General features: G+C 43.1%; 1 protein-coding gene across 4 annotated transcripts in view; it reads left to right on the forward strand.

Annotated features, from left to right (window-relative positions):
• Positions 1-17,971, forward strand: part of Pxk (PX domain containing serine/threonine kinase like) — an 82,238-nt gene that overhangs the window by 6,342 nt on the left and 57,925 nt on the right. The window lies entirely within an intron of this gene.

Below are 17,971 nucleotides of genomic sequence, written 5' to 3' on the forward strand. Positions count from 1 at the left end.
TACAGTCATGAGCCACCAGTGCCCACCCAGCTCCATACATTTTAATAAGGTAGTTATAGTTATTTTCTGCAGATCTAATCACTTGCCTTCTATTTGGGTGTTTTTACACAGTTGTCCTAGACAATTGTGAAAATGACAAGTGCAGTTAGAAAGCCCCAAGTTGGGGGAAAAAAAAAGCCCCAAGTTGAGAGTTTTTAGAGATTGATAATAGTTTATTTAAAAATTATAAGTAGTTTTATTTGAAGAAATTAAAATTTTTTATTTAGAGGCTAGTGAGACTCAGTCCTCACATATCTTTGTTTTTGAACATTATTGTTCAATATTGAGAAAGAGTCCTTGTAGTAGGAATACAAGTAACAACCTGGTGGTAGTTACTAGCAGAAAATGTGGATTCTGGGGCTGGAGTTTATTTTATATAAAAAGATAGTTGTGTCCCTGCTTCCAAACAGTGGAAACAGCAACACCTTTAATAAAGGATTGGGACCTTGAAATTGTTCAGTGAATAGATGGCACATTGAAGGTTTAAATGTATTCCTTCTGAGCAAGTGAAACTAGACCTTTGCTCGCCACAGCAAAGCAGGTAGTAAGTAGTTGCTTTTGGGGCTGCAAGAGGATTTTGGACAGCTTTGTACAAAATGAAACTCTCAGGCTGGGGATGTGGATTAGCGGTAGAGTATTTGCCTAGCATGCATGAAGCTCTGTGTTCAATTCTTCAGTACCTAATAAACAGAAAAAGCTGGAAGTAGTGCTGTGGTTCAAGTGGTAGAGCGCTAGCCTTGAGCAAAAGAACCTCAGGGACAGTGCCTAGGCCCTGAGTTCAAGCCCTAAGACTGGCGATAGATAGATAGATAGATAGATAGATAGATAGATAGATAGATAGATAGAAAAAGAAAGAAACAAAGCTCTCTGTGTTCTGAGTTTTGGTGACCTGGGAAAGGAGTACTAGACCTGAATGTTGGTTTGGAGCACACGTGTGCTGAAGTGTTTGGGGTTAGGATAAAAAAGAAATAGATTTCTCCCATAGTTTTTCCTTTGATCTGGAATTCATTATTGTTATTTACTTGTTTTTCAAGCACCAGACACATAGTGGGGAGATTAAGGTGTGATTTCAGGACTGTGACCCATTGTTTGCAGCTTGAGACTTTGACTCAGGACCGGGGAACAAGTGTTTGTCTTGGGTAAATGCTTGGACCTCCAGTGGAGAAAGTTTGTGTAGGTAGACTATTATTTAAACTTCAACTGACCTTGCTGACAGCCAAATTTGGGGGAAGTCTGGCTAAAGATTAAGGTACTAAGTGTTTCCTCCTGATTCCTAAAAGAGCTCAGTTGAAAGCAAAAGGGAATTCTGCTGTCATTGTTATTCTCAAACAATTGAGTAGTCATTTCTTGGTGGCTAAGAGGCACTGTTCTGTTTATTTATACTTCTTCAAAATAACAGAAGCCTTCTGGAAAGCTTACTTTGTTCCGTCTTGAGTAAAATAGCTTTATATAATTCACTTACCATACAATTCATTCTTGAAAGTGTACAGTTTACTGGCTTCTCATCTATCTGCAGGGCTATAGATTTGTCTCTACAACTTTAGAGTGTTTTCTTTACCCCCATAAGAAGCCCAGTTCTTTAAGTTGCCATGTTTGAGAGTCTATAACATTGCAGATTGTTACACTCAGGATATTCTAATCATAAGTCTTTCAGCTTTTGGGGCTCTTCTGAGGAGCTCATCAAAGGGGCAGCTGTTCCCCATAAACACTCATGTACCTGTCTCTGTAACCTCTCTCAACCTCCTGACGGGAAGCCACTCTTAGGTTGTGAATCTGAGGGTAAGAATCATTGTAGGCAAAAAATTTACAGCTATAAACTTGGAGGATTAGCTTACTTAGTGAGATGTAGGTGTCAAAAAATGCATTACACTACCACAGACATGCTACTTTAAGGAACTGTTTCTAGAACAATAGGTGGATTGTGTCCTCGTAGCAAGCCAACGACTTGCTCGAGGTTGTACCTTGCCTAGTGCATTCTGGTGTGTGTACAGATGACTTATTAGAGTGGCCGCGGGAGGGCAAAGAGCTCTGTGTTGGAAAGCAGGGTGTGTGAGCCCTAGCCGTGTTTCTGCCTGCTGTCATAGCACCTCTGTTCAGAATACAGGTCAGCCCACATTTCTTTGACATGGTTCACAGCAACAGGTCATTTCTCCTCATTAATTTAGTTGATGCTTTCTTTCTTTTTCTTCTGGTGGTGGAGAGAGGAGAGAACAAAGGGACTGTGTGTGCAAATCCAGGATCTGAAGTCTAAGAATCACTTGCAGAAGGAAAAGGGAAAGCAGTCTTGTTCAGTTAGGGCCTTCCTGTTGAGCCTGCTCTTCTCCCCAGGGACTCATTGGGCTTTCCTCTTTGCAGAAACGCAAGGGAATCAATGAAGCCTAAAGTAGGCCTGCTTACATGGACCTCTCATCTCAGGCAGAGTGTCTGGCCAGTGTAATATGAAGGTCAGATCTGGCCTGCGCCATCATGGGCTGTTGAGGGTTGTCAGATTGACTCCATCTCAAATTGGTTAAAAAGAACCGAAGCTGACTCCATCTTCACTAAGATCTCCCCCACCCTATCTAGGGAAGTTCCCCTTTGCTGTGATAAGATTGTGTAAACTGCTTGACCACCTGAGTAGTGGTACATTCAAGGTTAAACCTGTGCCCTCCCATGAGTAGTCATATCCACCTGCATCATGTGAGCCCCACCAAGTCTGTGTGCCAAGTCTAAGTAAAATGATAGGTTGGTACAGTTACTATGAGACAGACTGTAACTTCGTTGGCCACATGCATGTGACCTGGCATGCTCTGCAAGTGTTGTAACCTCATTGGCCACCTGCATGTGGAACACTTGATCATGTGGTGTTTGCCTTTATAACCTGACCCGAGAGCAGCCCAGGGTGTGTGGTCCCAGCTCCCAAGCCTGGGCTGCAGCCCTGGCCGGTCAGTATACTTTTTACTTCCCCAATAAATCCATCATTTTACTTGAGACTGTCTCTGAGTGGTGGACTCTTATAGGGATGGGGGATTCCCGCCCCCCCTCCCCCGCCTCGGACCCCATTACATTGTGGTCCCCTCCCTTGGGGGAACATCATTACAACCAGGAGACAGCTACCCACTGCTCCACCAGAGCAAGTGAATGGCTGAGAAGGTCCTTGCCATGCCATTTCCGCATGTAGCAGTGCAGAGTACCACCATTGGTAGCTGCCTCATTCTTTCCTCCAGACACTTCTAGAGCCTTGGCTATCTGGTAAGTGCTGGGCCTAGGGATGCAGTGCTGAACAGTCTGCTCTTGGGCTCTCAGGCTGCTGAGGATGCAAGGTAGGTCTGTGCTCTCGTAGAGGCACTCCCTGCCCCTTCCTCTAGCAATGCCACATCACTGTCCCTGACAATTTGTGGTTATGCCTGGAGCGCTCCAGCATTGGAACACACATATCTGACCTCTGGAATATTAACACACACTTAGGAAGCGTCTTCTAGGTGCCAGGCATTGTATTGCGTATTAAGATAAAAGAAGAATGAAGCAGACTTTTTGTGCCTGGTGGAGGTAGCAGGATGTAGGATATTTAAAGTGTCCTTTGCCATGGTGAGTGTGGTCAGCTGTGTGGGAGAGGCAGGTCAAGTCTTCCTGTGGCTCAGGGAACTTTGAAGGCTAACAAAGCAGCCAGCATTTCAGAGAAAGCACATTCATCCTGAACCTCTAGGTAATCCCGTTCTTTGTGGGTTTTTGTTGCCAGTCCTGGGGCTTGGACTCAGAGCCTGAGCACTGTCCCTGGCTTCTTTTTTTTTTTTTGCTCAAGGCTAGCATTCTGCCACTTGAGCCACAGTGCCATTTCTGGCCATTTTCTGTATATGTGGTGCTGAGGAATTGAACCCAGGGCTTCATGTAACTCTTGCCACTAGGCCATATCCCCAGCCTCGGTAATCCTGTTCTTAATTGTTACTAGGCTATCATAATCTCAGTTGAAAAACTATAGAATGATTACTTCTGTTCTCTGAGGCAAAAATGGCACATCTGCAGGCTTCAGGAGTTTATTAGTTAATTGAGCAGATACTGCTAGGTAGGGATTCAGTTTGACCCAAGTACAACTATCTTGCATATAACTGCCATTTTGCCTGCTAGGGTCACCTGACACACTTCCCAAACTATAGGGCAGAATTGCCAGGAATGGCTGAGTGGATTGTATCAGCCACTGACTCACATTGTTTGTGTAATAGAATCTCACATTGTTTGTTAACTGATACTGGACATATTAATAGGGGTGTGTGTGTGTGTGTGTGTGTGTGTGTGTGTGTGTGTGTGTGTATGTGTCCCCTGGGCTTGAATTTAGGGTGTTCCTGAGGGCTATCCCTGACTTGTTTTGCTCTACTTCCAGCTTTTTGGTGTCTCATTGAAGATAAGAGTCTCATTGATTTTCCTGCCAAGGCTGGCTTTGAACCGGGAATCCTCAGATCTCAGCCTCTTGAGTAGTTAGGATTGCAGGTGTGAGCCACTGGTGTTGGGCTTAGACACACTAAAAGATTTTGAGAAAACCCAGCTACATTCCAGTTGGAGTAAGTCACTTCTGTCTCTTCCTCTTGCCTTGAGACTTGGTGATCCTCCTGTCCTGGTTCCACTGAAGATACTCTGTCCACAAGTTCCTAACTAACCATACTTGATCAGTTTTAGATCCATCTGCCTCTTTCAGGAGTGTCCTCAGCTCAGGTGATCCTTTGTCTCAGCCTCCCAAGTATCTGTGACTATAGGCATGTGTTTCTTTTTATTCCACTGTATGGGTGTGCCACGGTTCATTATCCATTCATCCCCTCTAGTTAGTATTTGAGTTGTTTTGAGTTTAAGGCTGTTATGAATAAGAGTTGCTATGAACATTTGGATAAAGTCTTTATGGAGACATATACTTTCACTTCTCCTGAGGAAATACTTAGGAGTGAAACTTCTGGGTGATATGCTGAGGCTGTGTTCACCTTTATAAAAAATGTATCAGACGTTCCTGGATTTTCATTTTACCCTCATAGTACTGATTTACATTTTGTTACTATTCCCATTTTTCAGTTGGAGCAAATGAGGTGCAGAAAAGTTACTTTGCTTCAGACCTTGAAGGGCTGACAGTGCCTCCCTAAGTTTAGCACCAGTGACCTATGAATTGGGGGCTGGGAATGTGGCTTAGCAGTGGAGTGCTTGCCTTGCATGCATGAAGCAAGCGCTGGGTTTGATTCCTTAGCACCACATAAACAGAAAAAGCCGGAAGTGTCGATGTGGCTCAAGTGGTAGAGTGCTAACCTTGAGCAAAAATAAGCCAGGAACAGTGCTCAGGCCCTGAGGCCAAGCCCCAGGACTGGCCAAAAGAAAAGAAAAAAAAAAAAGACATGAACTGGGAGCTATCTTCAGGCTGACTTGGTGTCAGGGCCTTCAGAGTGTTGTCTCTTTGATGGATCTACTTAGTCTTCTAGAAGAAAAGTTGGAAGTGTTCCTTTGAAGCACAGAGCCTGACAGTGACTTGGGTGGCCATTTCTTTTTGAAGTACAGAGTGTGTTTGTAATTACAGCACATTGTAGAAGAGTTACAGTGTAGGTACTCAATAGCCACATGTTGCTTATGACTACTATCCTGGAGAGCACAGGTACAGACATGATAAAATATAGATATAAAAATCATAATATTCCAATGCATTATTATATGAAGAGTTCCATGTTATATTACACAGGGGAAAAAGTTCTAACACACTATGTTTAGTATGCTTTTGTTGTGTATTTGTGTGTGTATTTGTTTTGTGCTCTTACTTCGCTTTCTTGGTCATGGCTGGTACTCTACCAATTGAGCCATAACTTCACTTGAGGGTAGGTGTGTTTCTGAGGCAGGCACTTTTTTATGTTGCCCAGGTTGGCCTGAACTTGCAGTTTTCCTTCAGCTTGCCAAGGGTGGTAGGTAGTATGCTTTCAGCTTCATAAGTGTTTATACATGAAAATAGTGTATAGGGCTGGGGATATGGCCTAGTGGCAAGAGTGCCTGCCTCATATACATGAGGCCCTGGGTTCGATTCCCCAGCACCACATATACAGAAAATGGCCAGAAGTGGCGCTGTGGCTCAAGTGGCAGAGTGCTAGCCTTGAGCAAAAAGAAGCCAAGGTTCTCACAGAAGCACTGTGCTCAGGCCCTGAGTCCAAGCCCCAGGACTGGGAAAAAAAAAAAAAAAAGAAAAAGAAAATAGTGTATAACTACATTGCTCAGTACTGTAGCCACTAGATTCTTTAGGTTTTGGGTTTTGTGTGTGTGGTTTTTTTTTCCAGTCCTGGGGCTTGAATTTGGAGTCTGGGCACTATACCTGAGCTCACAGTACCACTTCCAGCCTTTTCTGTTTATGTGGTACTAAGGAATTGAACCCAGGGCTTCATGCAAGCTAGGCAAACACTCTACCATTAAGCCACATTCCCAGCCTGATTCTTTAGATTTCATTGATTCATTTTGAAACAAGGTTTTACTGTATAGCCCTGGCTGGACTTGAACTTGAAATTCTCCTGCCTCTGCCTCCATCACCTCCAGTGCTAGATTTTATACTTGGTTTAGATACTTTAGTAAAATTAAATAAAAATTCAGTCCCTTACACTAGCCCCATTTAAACAACTCAGAAGTTCCATGTGTACAATGGCTACCATATTGGATGTCAAAGATCCCAACTGTCCTCAACTGCTGAACTGGTTGAGAAGGCCAGAGAGAGGACAGCCAGCCCTGTGACTCATGGAATTTTGTGAGCATTGAGTCAAGCACTTTCATGGCCAACATCAAAGTACAGGAAGCTCCTTGAGATACAGCTGTGGTTATTACCTTGGGGGTCTTAGTAGGAATATAGTGGGGAAGCAAAGCAACCTCAGTCAGGACCCTGTTTTGTGTTCATGTAGCCGAAATTAACCGACATTCAGGTGGCTGAGTAGGACACTGGCATTCTGAGGTGGTGTCCTATCCCTACGTCAATCAACTCTGACTCCCAGGCCTGGCTTCTTGTCCTTACTCTGCCTGTCACCCTCTCAGCTTCTCTTGACTTGATAGTCTGGTTCTGCCTGCCCAGCTGACCTCTGTTCATGTAATGTGAAGCATTCTGTTTAAGGCACCGGAACCGGATATGCCCCTGGGTCAAATAGGCCTGTGGCTCAGTCCATTCTTACCATTTACTAGCTGTGTGACCTTGTTTAAGGCATTTGCCATGTCTGAGGCTTGGGCTTGATGAGAGATGGGATAAACTGAGGGTGGGAGGGTGGTGAATAATTGCCCTGTGAGCACAGTTGTTACTACTTTTGAGGAGGCAGATGGCAAAGTGGCTGGGCAGATAGTGTGAACAGCACAATGATGTACTTGCTTGGTTATGAAATTGGAGCTTATGTCTCAGGAGGACACTGAAGTGTTCGGGCTAGGTAGAATCGACTGAGGTGTAGTCAGCTCTCATCCTTCATGTGGGCGACCATTATTAAAATCAGTAGGGACTCGGCCAGGCGCTGGTGGCTCATACCTGAAATTCTATCTACTCAGAATGCTTAGATCTAAGGATTGAAGTTTAAAGCCAGTCCAGCCAGGAAAGTCTGTGAAATTCTTATCTCCAAGTAACCACCAGAAAACTGGAAGTGGTGCTGTGGCTCAAAGTGGTAGAGTGCTAGCCATGATCAAAAAGAGATCAGGGACAGCACCCAGGCCCCAAGTTCAAGCTTCATGACTGGACCCCCCCCCCCCAAATCAGTAGCGACTCCTTTAGCTTGACTTCCATCCATCCATAATGTAAAACTTTTCTAGCCCTGATTCAAAGAGAAAAGTTAACTTTATTTTATTTATTTATTTATTTTGCCAGTCCTGGGGCTTGGACTCAGGGCCTGAGCACTGTCTCTGGCTTCTTTTTGCTCAAGGCTAGCACTCTGCCACTTGAACCACAGTGCCACTTCTGGCCGTTTTCTATATATGTGGTGCTGGGGAATCAAACGCAGGGCTTCATGTATATGAGGCAAGCACTCTTGCCACTAGGCCATATTTCCAGCCCTTAACTTTATTTTTATCTTCTGTTTTCCCAGTCTTCCCAACCCACAGTACTGATGGTTTGGAAAGACTGATGGGTTTAAAACGACCAGAATAATCCTCATCAACGGAAAAGGGGGATCAACTACATTTATCACTGGTAACATCAGTCTCCTATCCAAGCTCAGATATTCTCAATCCTTATCACATAGGATTCCTTAAATTAAAGCAGTCTGTTTTAAATTATTTGTTTAGCACACCAGCCCTTACCCCCAACCTGAGATGGAACCCCAGGCCTTGCACATACTAGGCAAGTGCTCTATCACTGAATGATAACACTGGCCAGCAAACCAACTAACTCTCAAAAATGTTGACTGTGTCCAGAGTGAGCAAAAACTTGGGACAACAGAGGCTGGAGTTCTGCATCTAAGAGTCAGAGGTTGATGATATTTCCCATGTTCAAAGAGGATGGCTGCTTGATATGTTCAATCACAGATACTTTATGTAGGCTATTTTCTTAGCAGGCAAGAAAACTAACCAAGCTGGCCATTGGACTGGCTACACTTAAATATGCTATCTCGTCTAATATTCACAACCTCACTATTGGAAAGGTGTTATTTTGCATAGGAAGAAACTGAGGTGCAGAAAAGTTAGGCTAGACAACTAGTAAGAAGCTGTTGGCTGGAGCCTTGTGGCTGTGGTATGAAGGAGGGCTGGCTCCTTATAGCTAATCATCAGTGACCAGCTCCTCAGTTCTAGGATTTCAGGTGGCCTGACTTAGAGGCAGACAAAAGGAGTAAGTAGAAAAAAGATGACTCTAGCAGGGAGCACTACACACCCCTCAGCTGGTATTCAGGTCAGTATTAGCTAAGAGTATGAGTGAATGGGCCACCTTCAACCTAGCTAGCCCACAGAAAAAAATCATTGTGAGCAGATCGCAGTTGGAATGCTCTTAATTGTCTCTTTTAGCTTGTTAAGTAGGTGGTGGGTAGTACTTAATTATATACATTGCATACATTTTTACAGTTGTAGGGCAAGGTGAGGATTATTGAACAATTAAGTGAAGGTTATATTTTGTTTAACTAAGCCTTTTTGAGTTTTTTTTTTTTTGCTTTGCTTTGATGTAAGGTAGAGTTTATGAAGTTTACATTTTAGCTAGTTATATAATGTGCTTGCTTTGACATCCTTTAAGAGTCTTTATATTGTAGACTACTATAAGGCTGTCATATCCAAAGGCCAGGTGACACCATAGCCCTAGTGTTTGGGAGGCTGAGGCAGGAGGGCCCTGACTTTGAGGTCTGTTGGTAACAGCTAGTCTCTGACTCAGGAAGAAAAATCTTTTTTGTAGTGATGCCCAAGTCAAAGGAGTTTGGAGTACTTCCTTGCAGTGTTTGTCCTGGCTGGAGTCTTTGTAGTCTGTGTGAAACCATCTGTCCTGCTAGGAGGCAATCCCACAGAAAGAACAAGGACTTCAAAGACCCTAAGAAGGGAGAAAGCATGCACCATTGTCTCACTGCAGGGTTCAAAGTGTGTTTATGGTGTGTTTCTTTTCTATTCTGTGAACAGAGCAAAAAGCAAGGAATTGTGTAGCAAAAACAAGCTCATCCTAGCTACTCCAGAGACTGAGATCTAAGGATTACAGATTAAAGGCAGTTGGGCCTGAGAAGTCCTTAAGATTCTATCTTTAATCAGCAAAAGGCTAATAGTAGAGGTGTAGCTCAAGTGGTAGAGTACCAAGAGAGTGGGAAAAGCTGAGAACATAAAGCACTGAGTTCAAGCCTTAGTGCTATCACTTTTTAAAAAAGCAAGCTGGGGATGCCCCACTACAGATGAATGGATTCAAAAAATGTGGTACCTATACACAATGGAATACTACATAGCGATTAGAAATGACAAAATACTGGTATTCGCAGGGAAATGGTCAGAACTTGAACAAATAATGTTGAGAGAGACAAGCCTAGAATGCAGAAAACAAAGGAGCATGGTCTCCTTGATATATGGCAGTTAGGGAGGGTAGGGGACAGTAGAGACCAGGTCTGCAAAACAACAAACTTCTTTTCAAATGGTATTTCCACATGTTTGGGTCAGCGACTTTATATTATGTATCTAAAACCAAATAACCACTAAACATAAAAAGGTCTAGAATAGACCTATCAGTGGATCACAATAGCTCAACAGCTATGTACACATGATCATATAAGACGAGGATAAGCAAAAACAATTCCAAGAGAAGGACATAGGAGGATTCTATTGTTGATGTTACATTTAAAGTTCTAGGTGAATTTCCTTTGGCGTACCCTACATGGTTACTGTATATGATTTTGGTACACTGGATCTTGTATATATGCCTACCTGATCTAGGGAAGGGAAAGAAAAACAAGGGTGTAAGATATCACAAGAAATGTACTCACTGCCTTATTATGTAACTGCACCCCCTTTGCACAACACCTTGTCAATAAAATTTAATTAAAAAAAACCCTACAGGTATGGCTCAAGTGGTAGAGTACCAGCCAGGAATGGAACAATTCAAGTGAGAAACTTTGACCTCAAGCCCCAGTATTGGTACAAACAATAAACATCATGGACTTAAATGGAAGGTTGCTGGAAGAAGGATGAGGTGGAGACAAGGGGTGGTGATCAAGAGTAAATTAGATCAATTTATATTATATGCATGAGTGGAAATTATGCTGTACAATTAAAAAATGTTTAAGCCGAAAAAAAAGCAAGCTGGGAACTTTTGCTTTGCATAAAATAAAGCATACAGTTTTTACCAGCTTGGCTTTAAAATGTAATTTATTTCTTGTGAATAGAAAGGAGATGCACTTGGTTTCACTCACCAGAATTTCTTAAGATACTGGTAATTTTTCAGGTGCTTTTTAAAATCCTTAACCCTTGTTTGGTGAGCAGATTTTGCATATTATTGAGCTGCACAGTGATGAGAAAAAACAAAGGTTCTAATGTTGAAAATCTGCAGTTGAAACAGTGATTAATAATGAATATTTAGCAGAGCAAGAAGTAATAACTGTAAGTGAGAAGCTAGGCAGGTGACCAGTGAGATGAGCAGAAGAGTCCTAAATCTGATTCTGTAATGAGAATTTCCTCAGAAACCTACTGTTGTTGAGTAAAGCTGCCGGCTACCTGTGACCAGCTATTGTGCTGTGTGGCACTGTGATTATAACTATTTTTTTGTGCTAGTCCTGAGGCTTGAACCCAGGGCCTGAGTGCTATCCCTGACTTTTTGTTCAAAGCTAGTACTCTACCATTTGAACTACAGTTCCATTTGCGGTTTTTTGGTGCTTAATTAGAAATAAGAGGCTCACAGACTTTTCTGCCTGGGCTGGCTTTGAGCCATGATCCTCATGTCTCGGCCTCCCAAGTAGCTAAGATTATAGGAGTGAGCCACTGGCACCTAGCTTGAACACTAATTCTTTTTTTTTTTTTTTTTTTTTTGCCAGTCGTGGGGCTTGAGACTTTGGGCCTGGGCAATTTCCCTGGCTTCTTTTTGCTCAAGGCTAGCACTCTACCTCTTGAGCCACAGCGCCACTTCTGTTTATGTGGTGCTGAGGAATTGAACCCAGGGCTTCATTCATGCCTAAGCAAGCACTCTACCACTATGCGACATTCCCAGCCCTTGAACATTAATTCTTCTTCATCTTTTTTTTTTTTTTTTTTTTGGTGCCAGTCCTGGGGTTTGAACTCAGGGCCTGGAGCACTGTCCCCAAACTCGTCTGGTCAAAACTAGTACTCTTATCATTTTGAGCCACAGCACCACTTCTGGTTTTCAGGTGGTGAATTGGAGATAAGAGTCTCATGGACTTTCCTACCAGGGCTTGCTTTGAACCTTGATTCTCAGACCTCAGTCTCATGAGAAGCTGATTACAGGTGTGAGCCACTGGTGCCCAGATGAACATTAATCCTTATAGAAGGATAAGTCTGAGTTTTCCTTTGCTGTGACAAAATACTAGAGAAAATCAACTTCTAGCAGTAAAGTTTTATTTTGAGTCAGTTTCAGTTCATGGTCATTTGTGTTGAAGCAGAACAGCATGGCAGGGAGCACCTGGAGAAAAAAAAATCTACTGGCCCATGGTGGCCAGGGAACAGAAAAGACATAATAAGTGCCAGGTACAAGATATACCCTTCAAAGACACACCCCCAGTGATCTATTTCTTCTGTGCCCCATCTCCTGGTAGCTTATTCAACTATGAACTCGTCAATGGATAAATCAGTTGATGAATCTAGTATCCTCAGTGGTATCCTCAGCATGAGACCAAGCCTTTGACACGTGAGCCTTTTAGGGGCATTTCATATTCAAATGGTAACACTGAGGCTTTAGAGATCTCATGGAGATTTTCTTAAGAATACCATTTGATGACAGAGATATGAAAGATACAAGTTGGTGATTTTATTTGTCCCAGCATACATTTGATACTATCATATACCTTCTTTTAGGGTAGCATTTTTGTTGTAGGTAGGTTAATAGAGAAAATGTCATACCAGCAGAGTGCCAAAGGCCAAAATGAAGTTGTTATGTTAAAATAAATAGGAACCTTGAGGCTAGGAATATGGCCTAGTGGTAAAGTGCTTGCCTCGTATACATGAAGTCCTGGGTTCGGTTCCTCAGCACCACATATATAGAAAAGGCTGAAAGTGGCACTGTGGCTCAAGTAGAGTGCTAGCTTTGAGCAAAAAGAAGCTAGGGACAGTGCTCAGGCCCTGAGTTCAAGCCCCAGGACTGGCAAAACAAAACAAAACAAACAAAAAATAGGAACCTTGGTCTGAGATGGCAGGTAAGTTTGCGCAGATGGATGGCCAGCTACAGAAAGGATACCAATCGTTTAAAAGATCAAGGATTCACCTAACAAATTCAGAGATGCAGCACTTTAGCCTCTCTAAGAGAGATGCCATCCTGAGTTTCTACCTGTGGAAATGCCTAGTTGTTTTTACCTTGCCAAACTTTGAGAAGACAGGCTGATCTGGTGATATACATCCCTTAAGTTTTCCACTCTTACCTGTGGACCAGGAGTGAGAATGGTAGCTGTATTGCCAGACATCAGTCCCAGTCTTGCACTACCTCTCACAGGTTTAAGAGTTGACCACTTATGCCTTGAGAAAAGAACTCAGAAGAAGTTACACACAATGAGTCACAAGGTGGATGTAAAGACTATGAACTGGAAAAGAAATGGAACAAACCATCTAAGAGATCATGTTATCTCTGCAAATGGAGTACCAGACCCTTCCAGGGCTTAGCAGGAAAGGTAGTGAATGAAAAGTAGGTCTGGGGGCTGGGATATGGCCTAGTGGCAAGAGTGCTTACCTCGTATGCACAAAGCCCTAGGTTCGATTCCCCAGCACCACATATATACAAAATGGCCAGAAGGGGCGCTGTGGCTCAAGCGGCAGAGTGCTAGCCTTGAGCAAAAAGAAGCCAGGGAAAGTACTCAGGCCCTGAGTTCAAGCCCTAGGACTGGCAAAAAAAAAAAAAAAGAAAGAAAAAAGAAAAGTAGGTCTGGGGGAGTGAACCCAGAATTGTGTGGTGAGAATCAAACAAGCCTGGCTTCTTCTATCCCAAATGGGGTGGGGGGGTGGGGGGCTGATGATTTAGCTCAGCAGAAGAGTGCCTGCCTGGAGAACACAAGGCACCAAGTTCGGTCCTCAGCTCTGGAAGAAAAAAAAAACAACAAAAACAATAAACTATAAAAGACCAAATAGGCATATGGCCTGAAGAGACTCAGTTTTCCTGGCTGTAAAATGAGGCCAGTGGTTCTTCCTCGCTCACTTCAAAGACCGTTGAGCGATGCTGTGGTGGTGGTACAGTGCCACTGTGAGCTAATTTGGAGACTCGGCTTAGGTACACAGTATACCCAAGAAGACAGAATTGCTGAGCCCCAAGGAAGAGGCAGAGAAGAAAGGGGGTGAGGGCTGGGAATACGGCCTAATGGTAATAGTGCTTGCCTCGTATACATCAAGCCCTGGGTTCGATTCCCCAGCACCACATATATAGAAAATGGCCAGAGTGGCACTTGTGGCTCAAGTGGTAGAGTGCTAGCCTTGAGCAAAAGGAAGCTAGGGACAGTGCTCAGGCCCTGAGTACAAGCCCCAGGACTGGCAAAAAACAAAAACAAAGAAAGGGGGTGAGAGGCAGAGGAAACTGCCAGATTGGGTGGATGTTCAGTTCACCTGTTTCCTTCCCTTCATGCAAGGGTGTTTATTTTTGTGCATCCGTTTTCTCTTTTTTACATGATTTTAGAAAATGGTTCTCACTCTGCTGCATATTAGAATTACCTGGGGGCTGTTAAGACCTACTAAGGCCAGAGAAATTAAATCAGGATGTTAGGAGGTAGAGCTCAACCAAACAGAAGGTTTTTTGTTGTTGTTTTTTAAAGTTTTCTTGGTGATTGTCACATTCAGCAGAGTTATGGTGTCTGTTTAAGTGCTATAGGTGGAAATACCTTCCCTTGTCTTTCTCTACTATTTGAATCTCAGAGAAAAGCTAGCTGTGCCAAAAGGAAAGAGCATTATGCCAACTTGAAGGTGTGCTGAAGTCTTGGCTTAGTTCCCTTAACACCTTTCTTTCAGTGGCCTTTGTAGCCTCATTGAAGTAACTTGAGGTCAGATGCATTCAAAATAAAGCTCTCCTAAAACTTTCTCAAACCAAAGCACCTTTGAGCCTGAGCCACTGTGCAGTGAAATCCCAAATACCCTTCGAGACCTCAGAAAACACAAAATGTCCACGGGGATGCTTACTTGAAAATGGCTTGTGTCGGAAACATTAGTCAACGTTGTTTAAATGACAGCCTACCCTTGTACCATCAATCCAGAGTTGACAGCTGTACTTTAGGGGTGTTCTGGCAGTCTTGTGTGCAATATTGTGGGCCCTCATTTTTCAGCTGCACTAAGAGCCTGGCCCAGAACTTCCCTGGGTCAGGGGCCATGTCCTGCTGCTCGGAGTACTTAGGAGTCAGCAGAACTTGGAGTCCACTTCCCAGTCAGCTGCTTCCTAGCTGTGCCACTTACAGATTTCCCCCTTGGGTGGCTGCCTGGAAGGATTGAATGAGAAGTTTTAGCTTAGGGGCTTTGTAAAGTTCCTAGCACATGGTTAGTGTCCATTTCATTATTTTCTCTTTTCACATTAGAAATCACCTGGTCCTAGTACATGTTCAATTTGAAAAATAGCATTTGCCAAAATGTGCATATGCTCTACACGCTTGGCCCTGGCATGCCAAGACAAAGGGTGTGAGATGAGAGGGGCAGGAGGAAGAGAAGTCTTTGAGGAAGTGGCAACAGATGGCAAGGCTACTGGTAGCGTCGATCCTCTGACTCAGAGCTCTCCAGGCAAATCCCTTAGCATCCCTTTCCATATCTTTGGGCCTTTGCATGGTTTATTGTCCATCGTATGTGTATTGTTGGTCTGTTCCACATCAAAGAGGATGGGAAAGATGGGCATGATTCACTGGAGGATTCTAGGCTGTGGACAGCTTGAAGGCAGAGGCCTGATGTCGAATGCTGTGTTTTACTGGTCTCCAGGGCCCTCTTCTCTGTTTCACAGGCGCTTCACTGCTTGTAAGCAGTAGCCAGCCATGCTCTTTTCTGTTTTCCAGTGGAAATTTGAGGTGAAAGTATTTCCTTTTGGCCAATATAGATGATAGCATCAATGATGGTTCAAGTATACAGCATTTGCCTAAGCAAGCACGAGGCGCTGAGTACCCCAGTACTGTCAAAAAGTAAAATTAAAAACTGCAATGTCCTAGATGGTGGTATTAAGCAATCTAAAATGAAAAAAATTAAATTTACTTTATTGCATAAAGGTGATGTACAGAGGTATTACAGTTGCATGAGTCAGGTAATGAGTTCATTTCCTTCCCTTCACTCATTCTCAGTCCCTCCCTCCTGTCTCCCTCCATGAGTTGTATAGTTCACTTTCCTCAGTGTTCAGTGAGCTCCACTGTTGCACTTTTTCACCCTTTTCCCCTTGAGTTCTGTGCCCTTCTCCCCCTCCCAAAGATATACACATGAAAAAACCATACATAAAGAAAAGACAGATTCTAAAATGAAATATTTTTATAGTTTAGGGCCTAACTTGCCCAATTAAAGTAGAATAAAATATTTCTAGGCAAAAATCACCTTATCTTGTTTCACATTATTTTTTTCTGTGTCTATAACAACAGAGCATATGGATTTGAGTGCTACAATAGAATATATATGTATATATATATATATATATATATATATATATTTGTTTGTTTATTTTTGCCAGTCCAGGGACTTGAAACTCAGGGCCTGAGCACTGTCCCTGGCTTCTTTTTGCTCAAGGCTAACACTCTACTTGAACCACAGAGCCACTTTCAGCCTTTTCTGTTTATGTGGTACTGAGGAATCAAACCCAGGGCTTCATGCATGCTAGGCAAGCACTCTACTGCTAAGCCAAATTCCCAGCCCCAATGGAGTATATTAAAAAAATCTTACAGATTTTCTTTAGTTCTTTACCAAATATATCTAGTCAGTTTAGTTGATCTCTTTACATTTTGTGTGTGTGTGTGTGTGTGTGTGTGTGTGTGTGTGTGAGAGAGAGAGAGAGAGAGAGAGAGAGAGAGAGTGAATGTTCATAGGCCACCAGTAATGGGGCTTGAACTCAGGGCTCATGTTCTTGCTCAGCTTTTTCACTCTTGGCTAGTGTTCCATCACTTGAGCCATGCCTCTGGTTTTGGCTTTTTACTAGTTAATTGGAGATAAGAGTCTCACAGATTTGTCTTCCTTTCTGGCTTCAAACTGTGTTCCAGATCTCAGCTTCCAGAGTAATTAGGATTACAGGCATGAGCTACCAGCACCCCACTTTTTTTCTCCAAATGTTTATTGTACCTTTATTCTTAGTGGCTGTCCTTCAGTAAGTATAGAAATAAACAAACTGGTATACTCATAAGTCCAAAATTAAATAGTGATGAAAAAAAACCTATAAATAGGGGCTGGGAATATGGCCTAGTGGCAAGAGTGCTTGCCTCATATACATGAGGCCCTGGGTTCGATTCCTCAGCACCACATATACAGAAAATGGCCAGAAGTGGCGCTGTGGCTCAAGTGGCAGAGTGCTAGCCTTGAGCAAAAAGAAGCCAGGGACAGTGCTCAGGCCCTGAGTTCATGGCCTAGGACTGGCCAAAAAAAAACAAAAAAACAAAAAAACAAACCTATAAATAGACGGGACAATCTTAAATGCATATCGCTACTGAAAGAAGCCAATGTGAAGGGGCTTCATAGTATGTGATTCCAATTTAGTTCTTGCAAAGATAGAACTATGGAGACTAATAAACACCAGTAGTTGCTAGAGATTATAAGTGGACAGTGTTGTTGTATGGTAGGTACCAGAGGGCTATGGCCAGTGGCAGGTAATGTAACACCCGACACTATCCTGCCTCCAAGGACTGCTGGATGGCCTGTGGTACTCATTTTGACATTTTGGGCCCTCTGGTTCTTTGCTGTTGGGGCTGTCCTGAGCTAATGGCCTGAGCACTAGATGTTCAGTGGCATTCCTGACTTCAACCCATTAGAACTCAGTTCTCCATGACAAAACTGTTTCCAGGCATTGTCCAATGTCTCTTGGGGGCAGAATTGCCCCTTTTTGAGATTACTGACCTAAATATAAGGTGACTTTCCAGAAATGTTAATTAGGGTATCATTTTGGGAAGTCACTGCTGATGTCAGGACCCAAGCACTATCTTGTAGCTACTTTCTTTTCTTTCCTAAACATTATGTCGGCTGTTTTTATAGGCAATCGTATATTTAAAAAAAGTCATAGCCAGGCACCTATGTTCATACCTATAATCCTAGCTACCTAGGAGACTGAGTATCTTGGTTTGAAGCCAGCCTGGGTGGGAAAATCTGCTCTTTTCTCCAATTAACCAGCAGAAAGAAAGAAGTAGAAGTATGGCTTAAGTGGTAGATTTCCAGCCTTGAGTAGAAAAAG

The sequence above is a fragment of the Perognathus longimembris genome, chromosome 10 (assembly GCF_023159225.1).
Source record: "Perognathus longimembris pacificus isolate PPM17 chromosome 10, ASM2315922v1, whole genome shotgun sequence".
Lineage (NCBI taxonomy): Eukaryota > Metazoa > Chordata > Mammalia > Rodentia > Heteromyidae > Perognathus > Perognathus longimembris.